Here is a 27,128-nt window from a genome sequence, read left to right on the forward strand (position 1 = left end):
CACCTATCCACGTATCCACTTACCCACCATGCTACCTATAATCATCCATGATCTTCAACTGAGATTCGTTTCTTCACCTGCTTGAGGTGAGATTCCCAGGGTAGCTGACTCACAGGGAGCCTGATTCGCCCGCCCGTCCAGGGTTGCCCAGTACGTCGGCGAGGGGCAGCCATGGTGACTCAGGGCCGTCCCCGCCTTGTTGTCTCAGGCACTGGGTTTGCTACTGCTGGAGGTGAGGTGGAGGGGGGCAGTGCGCTGCACAGCCAATTAGACCACAGTGATATTTAAGTATTAGGATGGCGGAGACGGTGGGTGGATTCCCTCCCCTGGAGACTCTGTTCTGAATAGCCACCTACACTCATGACAGGCCAGAGCCCAGAAGAAATATGTCCCCACTGCAGACAGCCAAGCCAACAGGCTCCAAGCTTCCCAGACTCTCAGTGTAACTGCATAGAAATTGCAGCCTCCAAACGTCCATCCCTGTCTCCTTTCCCTGCTCACATCCTCCTTTCCAGCCGCAGCTGCAAAGTCTTTGCTTCTCTCACTACCTTATGGCATCTGGAGCCCCTGCACATACACACACACACACACACACACACACACACGCACGCACGCACGCACACTGGCTGGTAAGATATCAACTGGTACGACCACAGCTTGGCACTTTTACTTAAGTGAAATATACAAATAGGCCATAACCAGCAATTCATCTCCTAAGTATGTATCCAGAAGGCATGCACACTCATGTTCACCTATAGACATGTAGCAGAATGTACTAGAATATTCTAGAATGTTAATAGCAACCCATTCATAATAGCCCCAAACTGGAACCTACCCAAATGTTCACAGACAGAAAAATGGATAAATTATGATATATCCGTATAACAAAATATATTCATACTGGACTGTTAATAAGCAAATTACTGCTAACCGCAAAAGACATGAAGTTCTAAACCTAATGTTGAGCAAAAGAAGCCACACACACACTCAATGACTCCATTTATATAAAGTGCAAAAGCAGACAAAACTGGTCCATGTGTTAGAAGTCAGCACAGCAGTGACCCTGGTGGGTGGGGAGGATGGAGAGGGGGTGGGGGAGCTGGGGGCAGGTGATGCTCTGCGTTTTGATTTGGGCGTTGGTTATATGGATGTGCATTTAGTGGAAATTAATCAGGCTGTGCTCTTAGGATCTGAACACTTTGGCAGGTACGTTATCCTTCCAAGAACAATTTACTTAAAAAAAAAAATCAGCGAGGAAAGGATGAACAATTAATCCAACAGCGTTAAGCTTTAAAATCGAAGCCAATATTGACACCCCAGGTAACTATTTCTAAACGCTTCACACAGCCCCGAGGGGCAGCGTCCACAGGGGAATGAGGGGCTCCAGGCCTGGCTGTGCCGGCTCAGGTGTTTCTCAGAGGCTGAGCTGAAGGTGAGGGCTGAGCTCTAAGCAGGAGCAGGCATTAGGCAGGTGTCCGGGGTGCCCAAGGCTCCAATTGTCCAGGCAAGTCAGTCCAACTATCCACGGCAACTGCTCCGAGTTCGGGATTTCTGTGGCTAACGCCAGTGCCCTAAAAGCTGCTTGTGCCTGGGTGGTGGGGGAGGGAAGCAAGGAGAGGATGAAGGATTACTGAGCACATGTGGGACCTTTCTCACATCCAGGCATCCTTCCCAGCATCCCTGCAGGGTCCACGTTATCACCCACCTCCTACAGGTGAGAATGTGGAGATCCAGAGGGGTGGAGGACCTGCTCACGGGCACACGGCCATGGTGCCAGCCTGTTCCTGATCTCTCATCTCATCCATGGTGTGGGTACCCTGTTATTGGACATGATTTGGGGGCCATGAAAGAGACACACAGCCGAGGGAACTCAAATCCCAACTCTACCATTTACTGCTTGTCGGGTGACCTCGGGAAGTGACTTCAACCTCAGCTTCCTCATCTGTAAAATGGGGACAACAGAAACAATACCAGCTAACGTGGACTGAGCCCTTTCTATGTGCCTGACACCAGCCTAAGCACAAGAGCCGCAGGAGGTGGGTGCTCTCGAGGTATTTCATTGATTCCAATGTGCATTTCCTCACATTGTAACTAACATCTCTGAAATCAGAATGTGTTTTGCATTCGATGACAGGTCACAGTTTCACGGGCACTACCCTTCTTTCTTCATAGTACATAAAAGAAACGGCGCATATTCTAATGGACGGCATCTTTGATTTAATCAAGCTCGGGATCAGTCCCATTCCTACAGATGAGGGAACTGAGGCTCAGAGAGGTTAAGTAGAGCTGATGTGAACCCTGGCAGGCTGGCTCTAGAGTTCAGGCTCTTAACCCCCATCTTTTGTTTCTTAACAATTTTCTCAGACTCCAGCACATCACAGGCCCCCAGTGAATGGTAGCTACAACATCACTACTAACATCACCTATGGCAATGAAGATTAATGAGGTCCGCAGGCCTCAGTAGCAGAGTCAGTCTGGACGTCAAGAGAAGGTGTTTCAGGGGTTTAAGGATACATTTAGCACCTCTCTAGCTTCTGGGGCAGTAGGCCCAGGCACTAGTATACACACAGTATCGCCCTCTGCAACAAAGATCATGTTTTTCCAAGAAGAGGAGCAAAACTGGGGATTTTCCACCTTATCTGCAGGTCAACATCTCTTCCGACCGTGGCCCCAGGCACCTCAAATAATGCTGTTTTTGACCCCATATCTCAGGTGACACAGTAAACCTATGGCCCAGATGGCAAGGCAAATGAAAGACGTTTGATGTAAACCAGCCTAAAAGAGGCTTGTCAGAAACAATGAGATAAAACCATCTAGAGGTTTCTCTCCAGGGGCCTCTGTCCAAACTGGCTCATTCTGCCAAAACAGTGGCTGGGAGAGAAACCTGGATGCCGTGGCGGCCGCTTCCCTTCTCTCCCGCAAACTCCTCAGCATCAAGGCCGGGGACCCAGGCCAGCGTGAATGGAATGGGAGCTGGGGGCCACGCCCTCTGAAGGCCGACAGACCGGCTCTCAGCCCAGCTCTGCCCCCTGAGAGCCCACACGGCCCTGGGGACTAACTGTGCCTCCTCTGTGTCCATATCTGTAACTGTGGGTGTGGTCAACTCCATAACGGTCCCCCAAAGATATCCACACCCCAATCCACAGAAACAGTAAACATTTACATGGCAAAAAGGACTCTGCAGCTGTGATTAGATTAAGGTTCTAGAGGCGGGGAGATTACCCTGGATGACCAGGGTGGGCCCAACATGGCATCACAAAAGGGGGCGAGAGTCACAGGAAGGTGGCGAGTGAATCGAGAGGCAGAAGAGAGGCAGAGGGAGATCTGGGTATGCAAGAGGCAGCTGAGGGATGTTATGTGAGAAAGAACCACCCGGTCTTTGCTGGTTGTGCAGACAGAGGAAGGGGCTGCGGGCCAAGGAAGGCAGGCAGCCTGTGGAAGCTGGAAGAGGCAAGGGGCGGATTCTCCCTAGAGCCCCAAGAGTGGAAGGCAGCTCTTCGAGGCCTTGATTTTAACCCTGTGAGACCCATTTTGGACTTCGGACCTCCAGAGCTGAAAGATAGATTTTTGTTGTTCCAAGCCACTGAGTTTGTGGTAATCTGTTACTGCAGCAGTCAGGAACTAAAGTGGGGCATTAAGTACTGTCGCAGAGTGGGGCATGAGGGTGAAATGGGGTCACAGAAGTACAGTGCTTGGCCCAGCACCTGGCCAGAACAGGTGCTCCTTGAACATGGATCATATCATGGTTAATAATATTCTAATATTATTATTTCTAGTAATATTCTAATACTATTTCTAATAATAATGTTCTCCTGCCTGGATGACCACACTGCCCCTCATGGCTGCTCCGGCTTCCCCAATCCATTCTCCAGCCAGCACTCCGAGCGGTGGCTTCAAAACGCAAAGCTGACCAAGTCACTCCCCAGTGCCCCCTGGATAGAGGCCCAACTCCTCCAGCGCCCAAAGGCCCTGCACAGTCTGGGCCCTGCAGACAGCTCCACCCCTTCACTCACAGAGCTCCAGCCACACCAGCCTACCTCAGGGCCTTTGCTCGGGTCGTCTCCTCAGCCAGCAATGCTCTCCCCATCTGTCCTCAAAAGCCTCCCCAGCTAGGTCCCTATTCCCATCAGACCCCGTGGCACCGTGCACTCCATCCTTGCAGCCCTTGTCATGGCTGTCATTGTACACGTGTCAGCTGGAGTCTTTGATCAGAGGCTGTCTCTCCCTCCAGACGGTACACACCGCGAAGGCAGGGCCTAACCTATCTGGTTGCTGCTGTACTCCCAACACACAAAGCTTCTGAAGGAACGAATGGATGCAACGCTACAGCCGCTTCCCACGGCCAGGCCTCCTCTTCCAGGATTCCAGGGAGTGACAGTCCCATCCGAGCATCATGTATCACATCCAACCAAAGAAAAACAATTTCTCAGGGGCCTGTGTTTTCACCATTCTTGGCTTATTTGTTCGTGTGCTTTTTGGGGAGTTCTAAGGGTAACAATTGGCCTATTTGAGAAGGATGGGGTGTTGGGCTTTCGGGCAGGCTTGGTCTTACATTTCAATGTCCCTAGACAGGGCATGTAGGGTCTCCTCTGCCACACCTACTCTACTTCCTGCATTGACACCATCTGCCTGGACCTCCTAGGTATTTAAGCACTCGAGCAATGGTTGACAAACTTGAGTGTGCATCAGAATCCCCTGGAAGGACTTGTTAAAACAAAGATGGCTGTTCCCACCCCAGGAGATTCCGATTCTGGGAGTCTGGGGTGAGCCCTGAGAAAGTGCTTTTCTAGTAAGTTCCCAGGCAATGCTGATGTGGGTAGTCTGGGGACCCCACTTGGAGAACTGTCGTTCAAGCCAATCTTATTTTACTGAGACCCAGAGATCATGAAGTTCACAGTCACTGTCCCTTTAGTGAGTGCCACGCAGGCCTGGTGGTGTTTCAGGTGTAGGAGATACAGAATGCAAGACAGGCCCATCTTCACGTGGGGCTGATCGGCCAGAGGAGAAGTCAGGTGATAAGCAAGCAGGTAAGCAGATCGACGAGATGTTCAGAGAGGCACAAGTGCTATGAAGAGAATAAACAGATTGATCGGACAAAGTATGGTGGGGCTGGGGGCCTCTTCAGTTAGGAGGCTCGGGGAAAGTTGCTCCAGAGAGGTAGCCGTGCTGCGAGAAAAGGAAGAAGGAAGCCAGCTGTGTGAAAACCTGGGGAAAAAGCGTTCCAGGCTAAGGGATCAGCCAGTGCAAAGGCCCTGGGGCAGAACAAATGCAGCATGCTTGATTGCACAGCCAAGGCCATATGGCTGGGCTCTAGAGAGCATCTCCCAGTGGCTGCCCTCCCCAAGTGCTGATCCGCCGAATCAAAGAAACAGGTGGGTGGAAACAGTCTCAGCTCTGCCTGATTTTAGGTCCCAAGGCAGCTGGTTTCAAAGTCAGCTGTTATTTTAAAAATACTCGGTTCTGTCAGAAGGGATTTACAACCCCTTGGCGGCTTCTCCTCCTCAATCACTTCTCAGCATCCCCAACCCCACAAAACTCGAAACCCACTGAATTCCCTTCCACTCTTTGCCCCTCCCTGGAGCAAATAAATCACATGCCAAGTGACAAGTTGCTGCTCCGTCCAGTTCCAGACGCAGGCAATCTCTAACTTCCAAGCCCTTTGTGGATCTAACACCGAGGATATGAAACCTTGGGACTCTGGGGCTTTATAATAAAAAAAAATGCCAGGTTAGCTTCCTATAAAAATGGGAACTGCCAGAAAGCAAGTGAGAAATGCCAGCTGTTTGCCACCTGCTTAACCTGCCGTATGTCCAGGAAATGAAGAGTTATAGAGTTCCATTAAATAAGGCATTGGCCAGGGACGGCTCGTGTCCCAGCCAGACAAGAAAGGTGGCCCTCCAGGCATCAGAATATGCAAAGCAGGAGCTAGCAGCACTTGACAGAAGGGCTTCAGGTTTTTTTGTTTTTTGTTTTTTCCAAATGCATCCCTGCAACGCTTGGAGAAGCGGGAGGGAAAAGGAAGCTTACAGTCTCGATCTCACTGGATTCTTCTGATTTTGCTAAATCCAGAGAGGCCAAGCGTTGAATGCTCTGGGACCTTCAAGGACTGAGATGGGGGTTCTGCCCATTTTAGGGGGTACCTCTGGCCCTGACTGGGACATTCTGCCCTCCCTGGTCTGTGCTTTATAAGAGAAGGAGCGTTTCAAGGGCACAGGCAGCCCGCCAGGGAGGTGTGGGCTCCAGCTCACTGCAAGAACTGGCTGCTTCCTCTGCCTCTCATCACGCTCTGTGGTCCAGCCGCCATCCAAGACCCGCTCTTCTTGACCTTGTCCTTGACCTTGACCTTGTCCAGAGGCATTCCAGGACATGCTCCTCCCAAACTCTACAGCATCTCTTCTCAGCGTCTCCTAAGGGGCAGACTGTGCGTCGCGCTCAGAATCCCTCACACCGCAACCATTCCAAAACTACCTTAAGAGTTTTGCCAGATCCGCCAACTCATTATTTACCACTTGCTAATAGTTTTCTTTAGATGCATTGCCTCTGAAAAATAAGTGTATTTTAGAAAGAAACTTTTATTGTTACCTTCTATCATTACCAGAAGGAAAGCCAGAATTTCTAGCCCCATATAAATGTTAAAATACATACAACGAAAACAAACCCACTAAAAAACAATATTAAATCCTTGCTTGGCATCATGGTCTGACAAATGGTCAGAGCTTAAGGCCTCCTCTTTTTGTTAAAAAAAAAAAAAGTTTAGCAAGTAAGGGTTAGGAAGGTGTTAAATACTAGCACTGAATGAAGAGTTTCTCATCTCACCAGAAGGATGGAGAGAGAATTGAAGAGGAAAATCATGCCCCCCACTATGTGATTTGATGTTATTTGGGGCCAGTGGTACCTGTCCCACCTTCTGGGAAATCCAGACTCATTAATCTCCAGGCCTGCAAACCCTCCCCTCCTGCCAATTATGTATTAACAGGGACTACAGGTCAGATATGTTCAGGGACAAGACAAAAGGGCCATTTCCTTGGCGATGGAGCTGACATTCTCGTGGGGGAGACAGACTGTAAGCAAACAGAATAACTGCAGTTTATAACGAGGGCCATGGAGAAATGCACATGGGATCGGGCACACAGTGAGAGGATGGAGGTGGGTCCTCCATGAACAGGTAGTCAGGGTTGGCATCTCAGGAGGGGACAGGAGGGACTCCCTTCCCAACACATCCTGTTGTTTCAGGGCAAAGACTCTGGACTGATTTCTGGCCACGTCTAACCAAATGCCCCTTATCTAATCTCTCCAAGAAGGGCAGGCATCGTCTTGTTTAAGATGATGCCCATCTCCCAGAGGCCTCCCAGGGGACCCAGACAGAGCCAAGAGGTTCCCAAGCATCATCACATTGAATAAGTGGGTCTGGTTATTCCCATTGTACAGATGAGGAAACCAAGGCAATAAGTCAGCCTGGACAGGAGCATACACTTCAGAATCAGAATCACCGGAACTAAAATGCTATCCCTTCCTGGCTGTGCAGTCTCGGGCAAGTTACCTGAAATCTTTGGAACTCATAGTGCTTTGTGAACTGTGAGGTGGGGTGATTCGGGCAAAGGGGTTGTTTATACGTGTGAGTATGTGTGTGATCTCTATGTGCAGGTTTCATACCTGCTACTTAGCACTGCCTGGAGTTGATGGCGCTCTCTCCACAAGATGCTGAACTGAGACCTTTTCACACCAGCCTTCCCAGGAGGGGAGGCTCTATGCTACAAATGAAAAAATGCACATGCAGGAAGGTTAAGTAACCTACCCAGGTCCCCACAGCCAGTAGGTGACAGGGTCAGGACTTGAGTCCAGGTCTCAAATCACCTTTCCAGGATTTCATAAGATCCCTTGGGAAAGGATGGTTTAGCAAAGCAGGAACTGGCCAGGCCCAGTTCAGAGGGCCTGACCTTGGAAACCCTTGTTTATCCACTGAGCTCACCCGCCTCCCTCCCTTCCCAACTCTAGGCCTCTCCTTCCACCCTTTCAATCCAGGGCCAGCTCTCGTTTGGCCTCATTGCCCCTTTGCTGCTTCTGTTTGGGAACTCCCAGCTGCTACCCACAGACAGGCAAGGCAGGCTGCAGAGGGCTAGACCATCGGAGGGGGTCTGGAGAACTCGTGGATGCACCTGTGCAAGCCCAGCGGGCAGTACACATGGGCCAGGCCCAGGGGAGGTGCTCAGGGAATGCTTCTAGAACGGGTGAATGGATGAACAAAGGAATGAGTGACTGCCACCACCTTCCTTCTTCCCATTGTCCGCCGGAGCTGGAAGGGCTGCGCTCAGTGCCGAGGCAGGTCTTTCCCTACTGGCTCAGCACATGAAACAGACCATACGCCAAACCAGGTCCAGTTAGCAACGATGCTTCCAGCCTTTCCCTGCACAAGGTTCCCTGTACAAGGTTCCCTGTGGCACAAAAAGACCAGACCGACCCGGGTCCTTCCCTCTGGGTCTGGATATCAAAACACATCAGTTCTTGTTGCCCCCTGACCAGACATTTTTTTTTAAGCTAAACAGTCAACTGAATGACTGTTTTTGAAACATATACGTACACCACCTAATTTATATGCATTAAAATCCACGGAGAGGATAGACTCCAGGGTGTTAGCAGGGCCAGTCCCGGGTCATGGGATTAGAAGCTTTACAAAAAACTTTTTTCTCACTGCTTATCTCTCTTTCCTAATTTTTCTCCAACAAACACGTATTACTTTTGTAAAATGAGAAAAAAGGAAAAAAGCACCTTTGAGTCAGACGGAAATGAAACCAGACACATGTTTACTCTATAGACAGTTTGGAAAATATTGAAAGGGTGACAAACTAAAATGAGAAAGCAGAGTCGGAACCGAATTCCTCCTCCCAGTAGCCCCGTCTCGCTTGGAAGACCCTCTGGCTGTCACTCTCAGGGAGGGAAGCAGTTTTTTCCTCCTCTGTCTTCTCTGCAGGGTTTAGAGCCTGGTCAGGGCACAAAGCCAGGGACTGGCCCTTACCCGAAAGTCCCAATGGAACTCTCTCACCTTGAAAAAATTCAATCCTGAACGAAGAAGATGGATTTGACTATTTGATATTTTAAAATGACTGTGGGGCTGGCAAAGGAGAAAGGACAGAGAGTAGAATGGTGGGTGTAACCCCACAAAACAGCTGTGTCCTTTCCACCTATGAGAGAAGGGGGAGGGGAAGAGGGGAAGGAGGAGGAAGAGGGGAGAGGGAGGGGAGAAGTGTACCTTCCTAGGGGATACTGGGAATGTACCTGAGCCTGGAACCTACCAGGCCATGGTGTAAGAAAACATGTACAGAAGTTTCTAGAATTCAAGTTGTGGACTAGTGTTAGAAATCACTGGGTCCTCTTCCTTCATGGAAGAGATGGGGAAACCAAAACGCACAAAGGGGGATGGAATTTCCCAAGGTCACGCTTCAACCGGCACAGCCTGGCTCAAACCCAGACCTGTCTGAGACTAAACCGTGGGTTCGCAGCCACAGAGCCACACTGCCTCCTAGGAATACGAAGTGCCATTCACTGAACCTTCCCACGAGCATTCTGCTAAACGTTTTACACAAATGATCTTATTTAGTCCTACTCTTGACCTCAACCTTTTTCGGGAGGTACTGGTCCTATTTCGCAGATGGGAAAACTGAGACTCAGGCAGGTGAGGTCGTTTGCTAAGCTCATGCAGCTCAGCTCCATGAAGCAGAACTGGCATTCTACCCTCAGTCTATTGGACACCTGCATCTTGTTCTCACCCCCTAAGCTACTTGGCCCCTTTGGGAAATGGAAAGAACAGAGGCTGAAGGACGAGGAAACCAGCGTTTTCAAGCTCCCGAGACAAGCCTGCAGTTCATCTCATCCTCACGAGAGCCCCAGGGGCTGGGGCTGGCTTTTCATCTTCCCATTTTTCCAACGAGGAAGCAAAAGCCCAAGGGAATGAATGCCTGGCCCAGGGTCCTTCTGGCCAGAACGTGGAGGCAGAATCTGGGTCCCGTTTGCCCAAAGCTCCTGGCCTTTCCAGTGCCTCCCCCTTCTTCAAGAAGGCCTCTGGCGCTGGGCCACCGCAGGGCACACCCAACTAGCCTGCTGTCTGCACTGCTGTAGGTCAGGGTTGCAGGGAATTTCACAGAGTGTAGACATTCAGGCCTACTAGAGCCAAGCTCCTAAAACAGGGGCTGCAAACTACGGCCCGAGGGCCAAATCCAGGCCATTGCCTATTTCTGTAGAGCCCATGAGCTAAAAAAGTTAGAAGAAATCAAAGATCAGAGCAGAAAACTCAGAGACGAAGAAAGCAATAGAAAAGACAATGAAACTAAAAGCTGGTTCTTTGAAAAGATAAACAAAACTGATAAAGCTTTAGTCAGACTCATCAAGAAAGGGAGAGGGCCCAAATCCATAAAATTAGAAATGAAAAAGAAGTTACAATGGACAGCACAGAAATACAAAGGATCATAAGAGACTACTACAAGCAACTATATGCCAATAACATGGACAACCTAGAAGAAACGGACAAGTTCTTAGAAAGGTACAGTCTCTCAAGACTGAACCAGGAAGAAATAGAAAATACGAATAGACCAATTCCAAGTACTGAAATTGAATCTCTGATTAAAAAACTCCCAACAAACAAAAGCCCAGGACAAGATGGCTTCACAGGTGAATTTTACCAAACATTTAAAGAGTTAACACCTATCCTTCTGAAACTATTCCAAAAAACTGCATAGAAAGGAACACTTCCGAACTCAGTATATGAGGTCACCGACACCCTGATACCAAAACCAGACAAAGATACCACAAAAAAAGAAAATTACAGGCCAATATCACCAATGAACACAGACGCAAAAATCCTCAACAAAATACTAGCAAACCAAATGCAACAAAACATTGAAAGGATCACACGCCACGATCAAGTGGGGTTTATCCCCAGGGATGCAAGGATTCTTCAATATCCACAAATCAATCAGTGTGATACACATTAACGGACTGAAGAATAAAAACCATATGATCATCTCAATAAAAGCTTTTGATAAAATCCAGCATCCATTTATGATAAAAACTCTTCAGAACGTGGGCATAGAGGGAACCTACCTCAACATAATAAAGGCCATATATGACAAACCCACAGCCAGTCTGAAACACCTTTAAATAAAAGTTTGAAAAGTTCATAAGAGGAATGATACCTTTGTGACCTTGGGAAAATTATAAGAAATTCAAATTTCTGTGAACTAATGTTTCGTAGGCACACTGCCACACCCTGTTTCCATACTGTCTGTGGACGCTTTCGTGCCACAACGGAAGAGCTGAGTATGCGTGACAGAGACCAAAGAACATGGCTGAACATATTTCCTGTCTGGCCCACTATGGAAAATGTTTGTTGGCCTTTGTTCTAAGAAACTGGGGTGGCTCAACACAAATTGGGCTGCTAGAACTAGGAGTTTGACCAATTTGAGCCATTCTTCTCTGCACTGAGAACTGGGCGTGGTCAAGGTCAAGTGGGTTTTCCATTCATTCACTCCCTTATTCGTTCATTCATTCATTCAACCATTCATCCATCCATACGGGCATGGAGCCGACACTCCCGGCCAGGCGTGGGGACGCGGAGCCTGGTGGGTGAGGCAGTGCCACAGATGCAGAGGCACAGCTCTCTGCTGCGAATTCGGTTGGGGTGATGTGGGAGAAGGCCAGAGATGCGGGACCAGCTCAAACGCAGGCCAGGAGCTTGTCTGCAAGCCTGAGTTCCACAACGGTGGAGACAGGATGCACCACCAGCCGCCACCCCCGACGGAAAGGAGGCTCCTTCGTGGGCAGCCCCAAGCCCGACACGTCATCACCCCAACCCGGAAGCACTTGCCAAGTTCATGTCATACAATTTACACGTTTCTAAGTCTCCTGCCTCTTCCTCTCTGCCATTCCCTGCCTGAATCCCCACACCGCACCCCACCAGAGGCCTTCCCAGGCAGCCCCTGGGCATGAAGTTAGCTGGACAGATGCTCACCCCAGTGAGGTAAATCCCAAATTGCTTTAGAATGCCTTCCTTGCAGAGCACAAGGCCACGAGGCGGAGATTACCCGATCTGCTGCCACCAGAGGATCAGTGTAGCAAAGGACACATCTGTGCACACTGCTATGCATGTGTGCATTGTTTCTACGGCAAGGACCTCTGCCTGTACGCATGTTTACGTGCACATGAACACGGGTGTACACACGTGAGTGAACTCATGTGTACGTGTGCAAGAATGTAGTATGTGCGTATATTTATGTACGTGCATCCGTGTGTGTGTGTGCGTGGCTGTCTTTACATTTATAGGCACACCTGTGTCTACCTATGGGTATGTTTTCTGTGGAAAGTAATGCAGGTAGTGTCATGCCAACTCCAGAACTGGCCACAGCCTCCCTCACCCCTTTAAAAGCACTCTGTGTTTTCATTTCTCCCAGTCTCTGAAATGCTCCAGTGAAAACATTGTCTGGAAACTGGAGGCTCAGCTTGCCAGGGGCTGGGGGTAGATGGGGCTGGGAGTAGGCAGTGACTGTTAATGGGTACAGGGTTTCTTTCTGAGGTGATAAGATGTTCTCAAAACATATAATAACTTTGAATGGAATATAATCTATAAAATATTGAATCACTATGTTGTACACCTGAAACTAATAAAATACTGTAAACCAACTATACTTCAATAAAAAATTAGATCTGGTGATAGTTGCACAATTTTGTAAATATACTAAAAACCATCGAACTGTGTGGATGAGTGAATTTTGTGATTTATATATAAAGTTGTTTAAAAAAGCAAAAGCTGGAAGTTCACAAAAATTCCCACTCACTTCATCCCACTGCATTTATAGAGGAACCTTGGTCTGGTAAACGGGAAAAAAAATCTGATTTCTCAGCCTGGGAAGAAATTTCACAAGGGAAGGAATTTCTCCAACTTTATAGAACCCATGCCTCTGCCGGGCTGACAGCAAGGAACACTGTGTCCTTTGCACTTGAAGCTTTGTATCAATAGATAAATCTAGAACACCAGGGGGGTTAAGGTAGGCTGGATGGGCAGGACTCCTGGGATGAACGCTGGGAGGGAAATGAACTTGAACTACCATTTCATTACCCCAAGAGGAACAGAGAAGAATCCAGAGACAGGGGAGTGTGCTGGGAGGAATCATTCCTTTTAGAAGTAGAAACAGATACAGAGAGTGGAAAGGAGAGAACTCATCGGGCAAGTAGTAGTGCCCAGCAGTTAGGAGCTGAGAATTTGGAGTTGGGCAGAACTGGGCTCTAGACCCAGGCCTGGAACTCTTACATTATGAGCCTCTGGGCCAGCTGCTGAAGATAAATGCCGGCGGACGAGGCAAAATCTACCTTACAGGTCTAGGGGGATTAAATTAGAAAACTCTTGCATGGAAGAGACAATGTCCTGTGTTCACCAAATTCTGCTTCCTATTGCTCCCTCCCAGATGCTCCCCTGGAGACCACACTTCCCGGTCTCTCTGTGGTTATGCAGTACCACGGGACTGGTTCTGACCAATGGAAAGTGACCCCTAGCACTTCCTGGTTGGGGTAGTGAGAAGCCCATCACCGAATCTGCAGCCTTGTGCCACGGTGACTGTGGAGGCCCTATGATGATAGAGTAGAGCCACAAGACTGGAGTTTCCTGGATCCCTGAGTAACTTCACGGAAGACAGCTCCCCTGGAGCACTGCGCCCAAACTATAGTAAACTCAATGAGCGAGAAACCTTGAGTAAGCCAAAGAGATCTCAGGGTTGTTTGTCACTGCAGCACAAGCCTATCCTATCCTGACTACAGTACCTGGTTAATAGGTAATTGGCAGAAGGGGAAGGTCTGCAGGTGTGGGGGTGTCCCAGCAGGTAGGATGGGTACCACCAGCCCCAAACAGCATTGAATCACATAGTAATGAAGTGAGTGAGGGTCTAAGAAAATGGAAATAGACAAACTAGTAAAATAAAAATAAGATACTCTGGCTGGGGCCACGCTTCTACAGCAACCATCACCAGGGAAACCAGTCTCTGCGATGGGAGCTGCATTTTCCTCTGTGCTGAAGAATTGTGGTTCTTTTCCAAATGGCCCACAGACACCTCCATTTGTATGTAACTGGGAAGCACGGTGGTTTTAAAGAGGTAATAAACAAGATGAAAACACAACCCTCAGAATGGGAGAAAATATTTGCAAATGAAGCAGCTGACAAAGGATTAATCTCCAAAATTTACAAGCAGCTCATGCAGCTCAATATCAAACAAACAACCCAACCCAAAGATGGGCAGAAGACCTAAACAGACATTTCTCCAAAGAAGTTATACAGATTGCCAACAAACACATGAAAGGATTCTCAACATCACTAATCATTAGAGAAATGCAAATCCAAACTATAATGAGGTATCACCTCACACCAGTCAGAATGGCCATCATCAAAAAATCTAGAAACAATAAATGCTGAAGAGGGTGTGGAGAAAAGGGAACCCTCTTGCACTGTTGGTGGGAATGTAAATTGATACAGCCACTATGGAGGACAGTATAGAGGTTCCTTCAAAAACTAAAAATAGAACTACCATATGATCCCACTACTGGGCATCTACCCTGAGAAAACCATAATTCAAAAAGAGTCATGTACCAAAATGTTCATTGCAGCACTATTTACAATAGCCAGGACATGGAAGCAACCTAAGTGTCCATCGACAGATGGATAAAGAAGATGTGGCACATATATATACAATGGAATATTACTCAGCCATAAAAAGAAACGAAATTGAGTTATTTGTAGTGAGGTGGATGGACCTAAGAGTGTCATACAGAGTGAAGTAAATCAGAAAGAGAAAAACAAATTCCATATGCTAACACACATATATGGAATCTAAAAAAAAAAAAAGTTCTTAAGAACCTACGGGCAGGACAGGAATAAAGACGCAGACGTAGAGAATGGACTTGAGGACACGGGGAGGGGGGAAGGGTAAACTGGGACAAAGTGAGAGAGTGGCATGGACATATATACACTACCAAATGTAAAATAGATAGCTAGTGGGAAGCAGCCGCATAGCACAGGGAGATCAGCTCAATACTTTGTGACCATCTAGAGGGGTGGGATAGGGAGGGTGGGAGGGAGGGTGATGCAAGAGGGAGGGATATGGGGATATATGTATATGTATATGTATAGCTGATTCACTTTGTTATAAAGCAGAAGCTAACACGCCATGGTAAAGCAATTATACTCCAATAAAGATGTTAAAAAAAAAAGAAGCAAAGGCAAGTGGGAACCTAAGTTCAGTGAGATTCAATTTCACGTTTTTGTTAATGGCTTTCTCCTGCTTCCCACAGACAGAAAGCAAGTCAGCCAAGGGATGTGACCTAACCTCTCAATCATTTAAAAACAGAAAATGCCCCAAAAGCTTGTCACGTGACACTGTCGCATCTTCATGGGAAAGATGAAAACGCCATGTAATCCTATTACGAATATTTCCATTAGTCCCCAAGCCTTACCCTGGTAAGCTGTTTCAATTGAAAGTCCTGTCATTCCCCCAAATCAATTTAGAAGGTACAGGAACAAAATGTAAGTATGTGCCAATTTCTTGGAGATGGGTGAGAATCATCACTCAAGTTCATCTGGGTTCTTTTCCCCCCTTAAGCTCTTAACCCCAGGGCACCAAGAGAATCCTTCCCAATGTTCACCCAGGCAATCGTGCCCTCCAAGGCCTCCTTAAATCCCAGAGGCGCTCTAGTTTCTATCTACAAAGCTTTGAGGGCAAAGATGCAGAGATCTTGACAAGCGCAGGCCCAGCAACCTCGAACTCCAAGGTTCATGTGCTTTGGTTTGCTCTGGGGAGGTTTGCGGGAGGTGGTGCCCAGGCCTGAGGCCAGGACATATATAAGAGAAGTTAGGACCAGCCAGACCATTCACTCTACCTAGCTTAGGACCAGAATCTTGACCGCACGTCAGTCCCTATACTGTCCTCTGTGCTACGTCATTTCATGCACACTGCCTGAATGGGTATAGTTGGCCCCGTTTTATACCGAGGAAATGGAGGTTCAGGGTTTAGCCCAAACCCTGGAGTCAGCACGTGGGGATGCTACTCCCTCCACCCAAGACCAGAACCCAGACCATTGTTTGCATGTCTTTGTCTTTTCCCATCAGATCACCCCAGCCTCCTGCTCAAACTGAGGTGTGCTTCTGTGGTTTACACCCAGGGAACCCTGGACAAGTAACAAAACTTCTTGGACAGAATAATGGACAAAGTTTGTGTCCCCGCTCCCCAATGTGTTAGGTTTCATATGTTGAAACCTAACCCCCAATGTGATAGTATTTGGAAGTGGGGCCTTTGGAAAGTGATTAGGTCATGAGGGTGGAGCCCTCATGAAAAGGATCAGTGCCCTTAATAAAAAGAGAACCACAACTCCCTCGCCTCCTCCATCATGTGAGGTTACAGTGATAAGATAGCCATCTATGAACCCAGAAGTGGGCACTCATCAGACACTGAATCTGCCAGAGCCTTGGTCTTGGACTTTTCAGCCTTCAGAACTGTGAAAAGTTAATGTCTGATGTTTATAAGCCACCTAGTCTGTGGTATTTTGCTACAGCAGCCTGAACAGACCAAGACAGAGCCTACTCTGTGAAATGGAGATGAATAATCATCCACTTCTCAGGGTGGCCTGAGCAGTCAATAATGAAGTAACACACTTGGCACAGTGCCTGGCACTCAGTAGAACTCAATCACTATCCGCTCCCATTATTATGATTACTCGTCCTTGAAGGTCAAGAGACATCACACTTTGGTGCCCACTGTACACCCCCAGTACCAACCCAACTGAACTACTGGTACTTTTCCAAATGTGGCATCTTGTTTCTCCTACCTTCTTGCCTTTGCCTCTACTGTTCCCTCCGTCGAGAACACCCTTCCCCTATTTCTTCCAAATATCTTATTCTTCAGGAAGCACCTCACCTCCCCTCTCCTTGGGTTCTCATCACACCCTTTGCACATCTGTTTCAACCCTTCCTACCTGGTATAACGATCGCTGAGTTTCTCATGTGTTGGATGGCTGGATGAATGGATGGACGAGTGGGTGAACGGATACATGAATTATTAAAGCCATTTTTGAACATTTTGATTGGGAACACAGGTTTTGAGCATCTACTACTGGGAAGGAACCTTCAGCATTGACAACGCACGCCATCACATTGGGCCAACAGAACGTCATCTCTATCAAGATTAGGAGCTACATGCAAGGCTCTCAGGTGAAATTTCACAAATTATTTCAACCAGGTGGCTCAGAAGAACTAGACCATAGATTTTATTGGCGTTCCATGTTATATGTTAACACTCTTTTTGGCAGCCTGAAAATGACATTTCTCTCCCTAGCCAATATTGCCTCTTTTCCCACTTAGCAAACATTGATATACTTTTTTTTCATGAGTTGTCAGTTTCAGTTTGTGATTTTATTCTTTTTTGCTGTGTGCACATGAGGGTCTGTTCACTTCAGAGATGCAGAAATACCATCCTCTTGGTGTCAGAACAGCCCTGTGTTGCCCACAAGCCTGACTGTCACTTCCTCGTGCAGCTTCAAAAACCACACACAGGAGATGGGAGGAGGGAATCCAATCTGGGGGCTTTTCCAGGAGAGAAGCAGACCCTGGATCTTCTACTCCGAGGGTGGAGGCTGACAGAGACCCAAGAGAGAGCTCATGGGCTTCAGAGTAACACACAGTCTCAGGTGCTTTCTAGTTGAGTAACCCAGACATATTATTTAACCTTCCTGGGCCTCAGTTTCCTTACCTGCAAGATAAGGGTGATAAAACCGTCCTCCGGAGAGTCAAGGAAATGCTCAGGTGTGAATCCCGGCTCCACCACTGCTCGTTGCTTTATCTTTCTGAGCCTCAGTTTTTTCATCTGTAAGCTGGACTTAGCGAGCCTACAACCCTTTTCTGAAAATTCATTTCGATAATACTTCTAAAGGGCTTACTGCTGTACCTGGCTCACGGTGCGTGCTGAAATAATCACTACTGTTCCCCAGCAGTCCTCATGGGCGCTGTTCTAAGCCTGCAACAGGCTTCACCACCTTCACCCCTCCACATAACCCTGTGAGCTTGGTACTCTCATCACCCCCATTTTACAGCAGAGGAAACTGAGGCTCAGGGAGGGGAAGTGACTTCCTGATCTTGCTGGGGCACTAAGTGAGGGAGCCCGGACTGGAATGTAGGTCTAGATTCTCTGGAGAAGAAAAGGTGTGAGGATCCTCTTTTTGCTTTAACAGAACCTAAAAGGTTCCAGGGACATGCCTCATCAAACAAAAGGACCAGATCTTTAAGACATCTAAAGAAAGCCATGGCCGTTCATCTCACAAAAGATAAGGGGTTTGGACACTTGACCTCGTTTGGACACTTGACTCCAAATGTATTCTTACTAGGGTTGACCGAAGGGTTTTACTGTGATACTAAAATGGCAACATAGAGCTGACTGTCCAATTTGGACTGGATGGGGCAGGAGAGGGGGTGAGATGTGTTCCTTAGAGAGAGACCATTCTGAGAGCAAGTGAAGATTTCTGAGGTTGCGAGGCAGGAACCATGAAGGCCAGTGGATGTCCATCTGTCACCAGCACCTCCATCTGCCTTCAGACAATGAATGTGCTCTGGTTGGATTTCTTGAGTGGGTTAAACCTACCTCCCTGTGATCTTGTCTGAACTGCTGATTTGCTTAGCAAACACTTTCTCAATAAATAATGAATAAGTAAACTCCAGCCTGCCACTGATAAATTATCATGAGTTGGGAGTTAATGGGGTGTAACACAGGCAGCAATCAGCCCCGCAGGCCCCTCCCTACCACCAACCTTCGGAAAACGTGCTAAGCTACCTCAGAGTCTCCTAAATGGACACCTCCCTCCCCCTCTCCCACCACCCAAGATCACCCTCTGACCACCTCTCCTCCTCCATTTATCACCAGGGTCTCAGCTTCCACGCTTCTCAGCATAGAGTTCCACAAAAATCTGAACCGAAGGGAAGGAAACATGGAGGCAAAGGTGATTCTCCGTCTTTTAGCCTTGCTGCCTGGTTTTTCATTTGGGTGTCTGTTCTCTTTTCATATCTGGGAATACGGCCTACAGTTCCTTTCCACAGATGTGCAGCTACTGAAATTCCCGTCCGTGGATGCTTCCGTAGACTCATTTGTTGTTGGCCCCGGCCCAGTGACACCAGAATGATGCTGACCACAGCCTCCCCGCTAGACCCTGCCATCTTGAGCTGCTTCGAGGATTGGCTTTAATTATGACACACTGACCCCATCACATCCCTGAAGAATTTACTCATTCCCAGTAAATGGCAGTGCCTAAGAGAACAGCTCTCCACAACTATCTGCTGAATGGCTTGATGGCTAGATCATTAGAAGAGTAGGTAGCTGAGTGCCTGAATGGATAGGTGGGAGGATGGATGGATGGATGGATGGATGGATGGATGGATGGATGGGTGGGTGGGTAGTTCAGAAGGCAGATGTTGTATGGATGAATGTATGGGAAAGGCAGGTGGGTAGATGTGGGATGGGTGGAAGGGTGGGTGGATAGGTCTATGAAGGGGGAGAGGGTATAAGGTGAATGGATAAATTGATGAGAAGATGGATACACAGATGGGGGTCATTCACTTCTAAGTGTTCAGCTTAGGCCAACCAGGTCCAGACAAGGTTGTAAATGACCCAACTGAGGATGAAATAGGTAATGTTATAATCATTTCACCAACAAGGAAACTGAAAGGTTAAAGGCCTGTCTAAGGTGACAGCAGAAGGACTTCCTGATTTCTTGGCCCCTTCTTCCTTCTGAGCTCTTCCCTTGCCACAGTCGGCACCTGACGGGAGGCCCATTGTCCTGGGCCCCAGTTTTTCATCTCTATACTCCATATCTGGGTGGTAAGATCAGCCCCAGGGGTGTGCCGGCATCAAGGCTGAAAGCAGGAGAGGAAGAAGGAGAGCAGGGAGGCCAGAGGGGCCAGAGGTCCTGCAGAAGGAAGGGCCGCAAGGCCAGCTGAGCCAGAGAAACAGCGGTTTATTAACAAGACAGAATAATAATCCACTGGGCTGCAGTGTGGCATCTCCAATTTTGAGAAACTGTCACAGGCAGCTCTTGTTGCTCAGAGAGAGATCAGATTCCAGTGACTGAGATGCTATGACAGTTCTCAATGGTCTACAAACGCTTCCAAACAAGTCCGCTGAGAATCCTTGATATGTCCCTCAAATCCCAACGGGCTGTGCTAATAACTGCGTTGGAGGGACTGGCCTCAGCTGGGAAAATGCTCAAGACTGTTGCGACTCCTTCCCTGCCTTTGAAAGTACTTGATCTGTTCCCTGCTTGGTGCTCCTCTGGGTCTTTTGAACACCTGGAAGAAACGGAATCCTCTTTTGAAGAGGACTCAGAGACAAACCTTTTGATTAAAGGCAAGAGCAGCTTCTCAGCTACAAGACTCTGTTTTCATCAAAGAGAGAAGGTGACAAGGGGGCTCAGGAGAGGGGAGCTCTGCCTCTCGCTCGTCAGTCACAGCCTGAGGACGGTCACTTCCCCAGAGACCAGAGGGTATAAGCCCCAAGAAGGGGTACTGATTGCAGGTCCCTTCAGTTGCCATCCCAACTTTAAACTCGGGTCACTGCTGCCTGCTAATTCAACTAGAAAGTCCTCTTTGCCGAGGAAGTACTTGTGTATGCTTGCTTTGACAGTAGCAGACCTAAGTTCAAGTCCCAGCTCCACACTTACAAAAGTATCAACCTTATGTGGTAGTTGGGAAAAGTCGAAGTGCTTAGAACACTGCCAGACATACAGTCAGTGCTTCATAAACTATTACTATTGTTCTTATTATGTGATTTTAAATTATCCCACAATTCTCTAGTCCTGGTCACTTTATGAAGAGTTTTCAGTTCCGGCATTTCATATGCTCCTCCTAGCCACCCAGGGAAATATGTTATCCCCAATTTACAGATGAGAACACCGAGGCTCAGAGAGGTGACATGATTTGTCCAAGGTCACACCGTCAGCAAGTAATCAGGTTAGAACATTCACCCAGAACTCCTAACTTCAGATCTGAGGTTCTTTCTATTGCAGCACAGGACACGGGTTGTATTTCTGTTCACCTCCATTGGGTACCCATGGTGTAGGGCTAGTAGTAATAAAAACTGCAACAATAACAACAAATGCTAACACTTACATAGCACTCAGTGTGTGCCAGGTTCTGTTCTCAGTGTCTTACATGTATGAGCTCACTTAGTCCTCACAATAAACCCATGAGGTGGAGACTATTATTATCTCCAGCGTACAGATGCAGAAACTTGAGGCTCAGAAAGGTTAAATCATTACAAATACAAAAGAAAAACCTGTGCTGGTAGATCTGCACCAAAATCTAATCACTCAGATCCGGACAACTGGTAAACTAAACATTTCCCCACAGGCTCCTTTGGTGACCATCAACTTGGTATTTTCTGATGATCTAGAAGGCCAGGCACTCGAAGATCCACAGAAGCTTGACTCTGACATGCGAGAACTTTCCTTTTCAGTTTAAAATTTCTACACGGGAAGAAATTCCCATAAATTTGACTCCGTTCCCAAGGGTGAGAGAAGTGGCCAGACTATGACACTGAGCTGGAGGGCCTTGGAGGACGGCCAGAAAGAACACTGCTGTAGGTTACATATGAAAGTTGTTAAGAGAGAAAATCCGAAGAGTTCTCATCACAAGGAAAAACATTTTTTTTCTATTTCCTTAATTTTGTATCTATATGAGATGATGGATGTTCACTAAACTTGCAGTACTCATCTCATGATGTAAGTCAAATCATCATGCAGTACACTTTAAACTTATACAGTGCTGCATGTCAATTATATCTCAATAAAACTGGAAGAAAAATAAGTAAGTAAAAAAATATTCAAACAAAGAATTAATTCAGTCTAAGATGACACAGGACAGGACAGCCTGGTGGAGTTAAGGCTAAGACTCTGGGCTCAGAAAGGTCAAGTTAGACCCTGACTCAGCCTCACACAAGCCACTTCATCCAAGTCCCAGTCCCACTTCATCCAAGTCCCTCATCTGTAAAACGGGGACAACAATTACATGAAGCGATGTCTGTAAAGTTCTTAGCACAGTACCCAGCGTGTAGTAGATGTTCAATAAATGTTCCCCTTAATAAATATTCACAGTGCCTTTTCGCAACAATGATTCAACCAAGCAACCAATTTCCCTTATTTTTAAAAGGATGGTGGTGGATGAGCATCACGTTTTGAAAACAATACAGTGCAGCGCCCAGAGAGAATGTCTCCCCCGAGTAGATTCATTTCCGGCCTCAGCGACTCCACACAGCCATTCTGATGAATTTCAGCTCTTTCCTGCTGGGCTGTTCCTGGGAATGGATCTTCCAGCTGTGCCTCAGACCCCTCCAATCTCTGTCACCAGCATCACTGAAACAGTCCCATCATCCTTCTGGTTTGGAAGGTGAAACAGCTCCATTCCGACCTGAATCCTAGTCCTAACCTGGAAGGCACATGACAGACACCTAGGATCACAGCTGGGGGTGTCACAGGTCACTGAGCAGGTGAATAGGGAAGTCTGCAAGTAGGTATAAATCCACAAGCCAACAAACACTTAAGGCTGCAAGAATTCTGAGGGCCACGTCTCCAGCTGCATCTTGTGTGTCCTTTCAACACCCGCCGAAAGGACCTCTTGTTAAAACACCATCTGCCCCAGGTTTCCATGATAACACACTCCTGGTTTTTCTCTCTCTGGCCCTTACTTAGCAGTCTTTGCAGGAACCCTCTGTTCTCACTTTGGTTTTTTTCCCCCAGGGCCGCTGGTTCTCAAAGTGAGGTTCCCACACCTGCAGCATTGGCGTCACCTGGGAACATGTTAAAAATGCAATTTCTTAGGCCCCCATCCAAGAGCTACTGGATCCGAAGCTGAGGGTAGAGCCCAACAATCCGTGTCTGCATGAGCCCACCAGGGGATTCTAATATGCAGTCAACTTTGATGAGCACTGCCTCGGGCCAGCTCCCCAGGCCCACGGCTCTTACTGTCTCACAGCACAGATGGCTCTCAGTTTTATATCTCTAGGTTAGAACTCATCTCTGAACAACGATTTATCTAAAAGCCTACTTAACATCACCTCTTGAAAGATTCAGTGGCCCCTCAAACTCAACCCAACTCTTGATTTTGCTCCGCGAACTGGATGTGGTTCTGCAATCTCTTTCTCAGTGTGTGTTGTCAGCAACTATGCAGCCCGGTATCCCCTCTCCTGCCCTCCCCACCCCACCACCATTTCCAGTCCTTCCCTCCTCTTTCCTTCCAGTTGACACTGGAAGGCCAAACACGAACAGAACAACACAGCCCCTGGGCAGAGGGGATCTCTGGGTGCTTGGACATCCAGAGACTAGAAATAGTAAACACTAAATATAGTTTCTCTTTAAGGCAAATCTCTCCTTGGATTTCTGCAGTTCACCAAAAAAATCAGCGAGTGCCTGGTACCCTGCTTGGGTCTAGGGATATGGTCAGTCTCTGTCTGCCTCTCCTGTTCTTCCCTTCTGCCAAAACAAACTCTTATTTCACATTTGAAGATATATGCTCCCAGTGCATATATTAATATACCTATCCATCTTCCTCTTGCCAGTCATTATCAAGATTTATTTATCCCCCCAGCTCCCCATCGATTGAAGAAAGCAGTACTCCCAGTGGTCAATCAATTCTGATATACTCCATGACAAAGAGTCAATATCTATTTATTATTTGATTTGTGGGCTTAATTATCTTAAACACAATCAGGCAGGGACAAAGCAGAAGTTGAGCAGTGCCCAAGCAACTCTAGCCAGGTAACCATCAAACCCTACCCCAGGGCCGGCGAGTTCCCAGAGCGGTGAAAACCCACTGATCTGACATCTCTCACTCTCTGCCCGTTCTGGCCACCTTGGAGTCTGCCACACAGGGAGGGAGGGAAAGGGACAAATACCAGGGCCAACTCAACAAGTCACAAGGCCAGCCAGTTTGGTGGCTTGGACAATGAATCTGACTAGGACGTGGGGCAACTGTTGCCCTCCGCGGGGGAGAGGACGCAGCAGTGGAGGGTTCTGAGAGGCCCACGAGGCATGGAGAAGGGAGACAGACTTAGGTATGTCTAAGGGAAAGAGGACAAGAAGACGGTTTAATCCAGACTTTGGTCTGAAACACGCAGTCTTGGGTTTAAACCCTGCCTCTTCCTCGCTTTATAACCTTAGGCGCTGCGCTTCCTCTCCCTGTTTCCTTGTCTATAAATGGCAGAGTTGCGCGGTGCCTACTTCAGAGGGTTGTTAAAATGATCTAGAAGACAGAAAAACCAGAATGCGCACGCAGGTCGATCAGATTGCAGGGAACCAGCTTTTAATTACAATTTCAGCTCCCTCCGTGAAGCTGCCCCTGTGCTCCTGAATCTTTGTTTAACCACCGCCTGCCAGAAGTGCAGAAGAAACCGTCCCTCTGGTTTCGGGAACACGTTAAGGAGCTGCTGTTGCCCACATTTGCCTTCAAAACATGGGACTGCAGCTATTTTTAACTGGGGTAAATAAAGCTGTTGAAGATGCCTTCATCTCCAGAGGGCTGCCAGCGCACAGTTGCTTTCCCCTTAGGGAGTCGAGCCGAGTATCTTTTAGGACCTAGGGCATTAAAACCTGCGCTGGTTCCCACTGACGTCAGATTAGGATCAACACCGACCGTCCACACCCTTCTTAAATCGGGGAAGCACGTCAACAATCCTGAGACAAGCTCTCCTAAGAAAAGGGATCGCCCCAAAGCGGTCTTTCTAAATTGCAAACCGGACATTGTCACTCCTCTGGTTACAACTCTGGGTGGCTTCCTCCTGCCTTTAGGAGAAGAGTTCCGAGTCCTTAGCTTGGCTCTCGAGGTCCTTTAAGACCATCTCCAGCTTCCTGTCTCTTGTTATTCCCCATATGGATCCTACATGCCAGTTCCTGCCTCTTGCGTCCCATCGCGCCCCCATCCCCCTGGCCTTGCTGGCCCCTAACCTCCAGCCCTTTGCATGTGCCGGCCCTCTACTGGGAATGCCAATACCGTCTTGTCCATCTGGCCAACTGGTTGGATAAGGGGGCCACTCTGGGGCCCCACAGCCAGCCCCCTGTGATCCTACAGCAGCCATTAGGACCCTTTGAGAATCACCCAGTTACTTGTCTGCCTGTAAGTGGCACGGCTGCAGAGGCCATGCCCACCTCTTTTCATTCCCAACATAAGGGCCAGGACGTTATACGTGATGAGCGTTGGAAGCAAATATCCCCAAACCATTCAGCCTCTTTATTGTATTTTTATCATCTACATCACCTTATTGGCATCTTTTTTCTCGTCATCACCACTAACTCTCCCACACCCTACAGCCAACCCATGACTGGTTTGTACTATATTTTACTTAAGTCCCACTCATTCCTCAGTGATTCTAAGTAAATGGTACCATCCATTGTTTGCTACCATACTTGCCTAGAGAAGTGGGCTGTGATAACGCGTGCGAATGTAGTTTTGGAATCTGTTATTCACTCATTCAAAACGTATTTAAGGAGGACCTAATATTTTAGGGGCTGGGGACACAGAGGTGTGTCAAACAGCTGAGGTCCTGCGTTCCTGGGGCTTATGGTCTAGGGTGTGGGGGAGGGGATGTAAGGACAGGAGGCAAGCAGTAAACAAACTGAGGAACAAAATGTTATCTTGTGGTAAGAAGTGCCCTATGGAAAATAAAACACAGTGATGTCGTTAGGAGGGACCGGGGGCAGGGAAGCTGGGCGGCGGGAGCCTCTTTGGATTGGCTTCCTGACTCCAGGTGCTTCTGGTTGCTTCTACTGCCCTGCCTGCTTCTTCTCAGTCTCTTGTGCAGGGTGGCCCTTCCTGACCAGGCCACCCAGTGCTGGAGATGCTCCAGGCTCTGCCTTTGGATGACCCTCCAGGGTCACCTAGGGGAGAGAGGAGGATGACCTCAGTGTCCACTGAAGCCCAGAGCTTCAATCACCACTTCCACGCAGATGACTCACATGCGTTTATTTCCAGCCCCGACCTTTCATCTGAGCTTTAGACCAGTATATTCAGTTCCAACTTGATATCTCCTGGGCAGCTCAAAGCTTACAGAGGTTAAGCCACGTGGCCAAGGCACAAGCCTGGAGCAGAGCTAGGTCACAAACCAAAGCGGTCAAACCACAGCAATCAATTCATATCATCTGATATAATAAACATAAAACATCTTCTCTTTGTAGCACCAAGGCTTTGGCACCTGAAAATATACTACTTCTCCTAATTGCTGCTATCATTTTCATTATTGCTGGCATCGTCACTGTTAGAATGTCATCATTATTACCACAGTGACCGGAAGATACAAGGTATTGAGCACCTCCAGTTACAGGAGGCATTAAGCTACAGCCTTTTCATACAAGATCTCCAATTCTTATCCCTACCTTGCAAAAGAGATCATTGTTATCCCCATTTTACAGATGAGAAAACTGAGGCAAACAGGAGTAACGACATTGGCAATAACAGACTCAAACCCAAACAGGTATTATCCATGCAGAAGTTATTTAGTGAAAATGGCCGGCCACGAACAGGGTTGGTGGAGGAGTCTACCTTCAATGGGAGAAGGAGATCTACCCATAAATGTGTGCTTGTCACAGAACTGCTGGCTCTTCATCAAAAGCCACGTCGTTTTCTTCCCAGGGATACAGTGAGTCATTTCTCAGCCTCCCTTGCAGTCAGGTGTGGCCAAGGGGCTGGGACAGCCTATGGCACACGAGTGGAATGATGTGCACCACTTCTCAGCTTGGCTCATGGAAACCTCCCATATGACCCTTCATGTTCTTCCTCTTCGCCCAACTAGAAGCAGAGGATTCTGAGCCCTGGGGACAACTCCAAAAGATGGGATTGGGTGTGAATCCCTCTACACACGGAGAACAGCTACGTGCCATCCAGAAACACCCACCTTGAACTATTACATGAGCAAGAAATACACTTCTCTTGTGTTAAGCCACTTAATGTTTCAAGGCTTATTTGTTACAGCAGCTACTATTACCCTGACAAATACAGACTGTGAGTTGGCATATATACTCAGAAAACTGCCTGGAAGGATACAGAGCAAAATGTTAATGTGATTCTCTCTGGCTGG

General features: G+C 47.8%; 1 protein-coding gene across 1 annotated transcript in view; it reads right to left on the reverse strand.

Annotated features, from left to right (window-relative positions):
• KSR2 (kinase suppressor of ras 2) overlaps window positions 1-27,128 on the reverse strand; it is a 407,661-nt gene that overhangs the window by 15,695 nt on the left and 364,838 nt on the right. The gene's annotated exons all lie outside the window — the stretch shown is intronic.

The sequence above is a fragment of the Lagenorhynchus albirostris genome, chromosome 14, assembly GCF_949774975.1.
Source record: "Lagenorhynchus albirostris chromosome 14, mLagAlb1.1, whole genome shotgun sequence".
Classification (NCBI taxonomy): Eukaryota; Metazoa; Chordata; class Mammalia; order Artiodactyla; family Delphinidae; genus Lagenorhynchus; species Lagenorhynchus albirostris.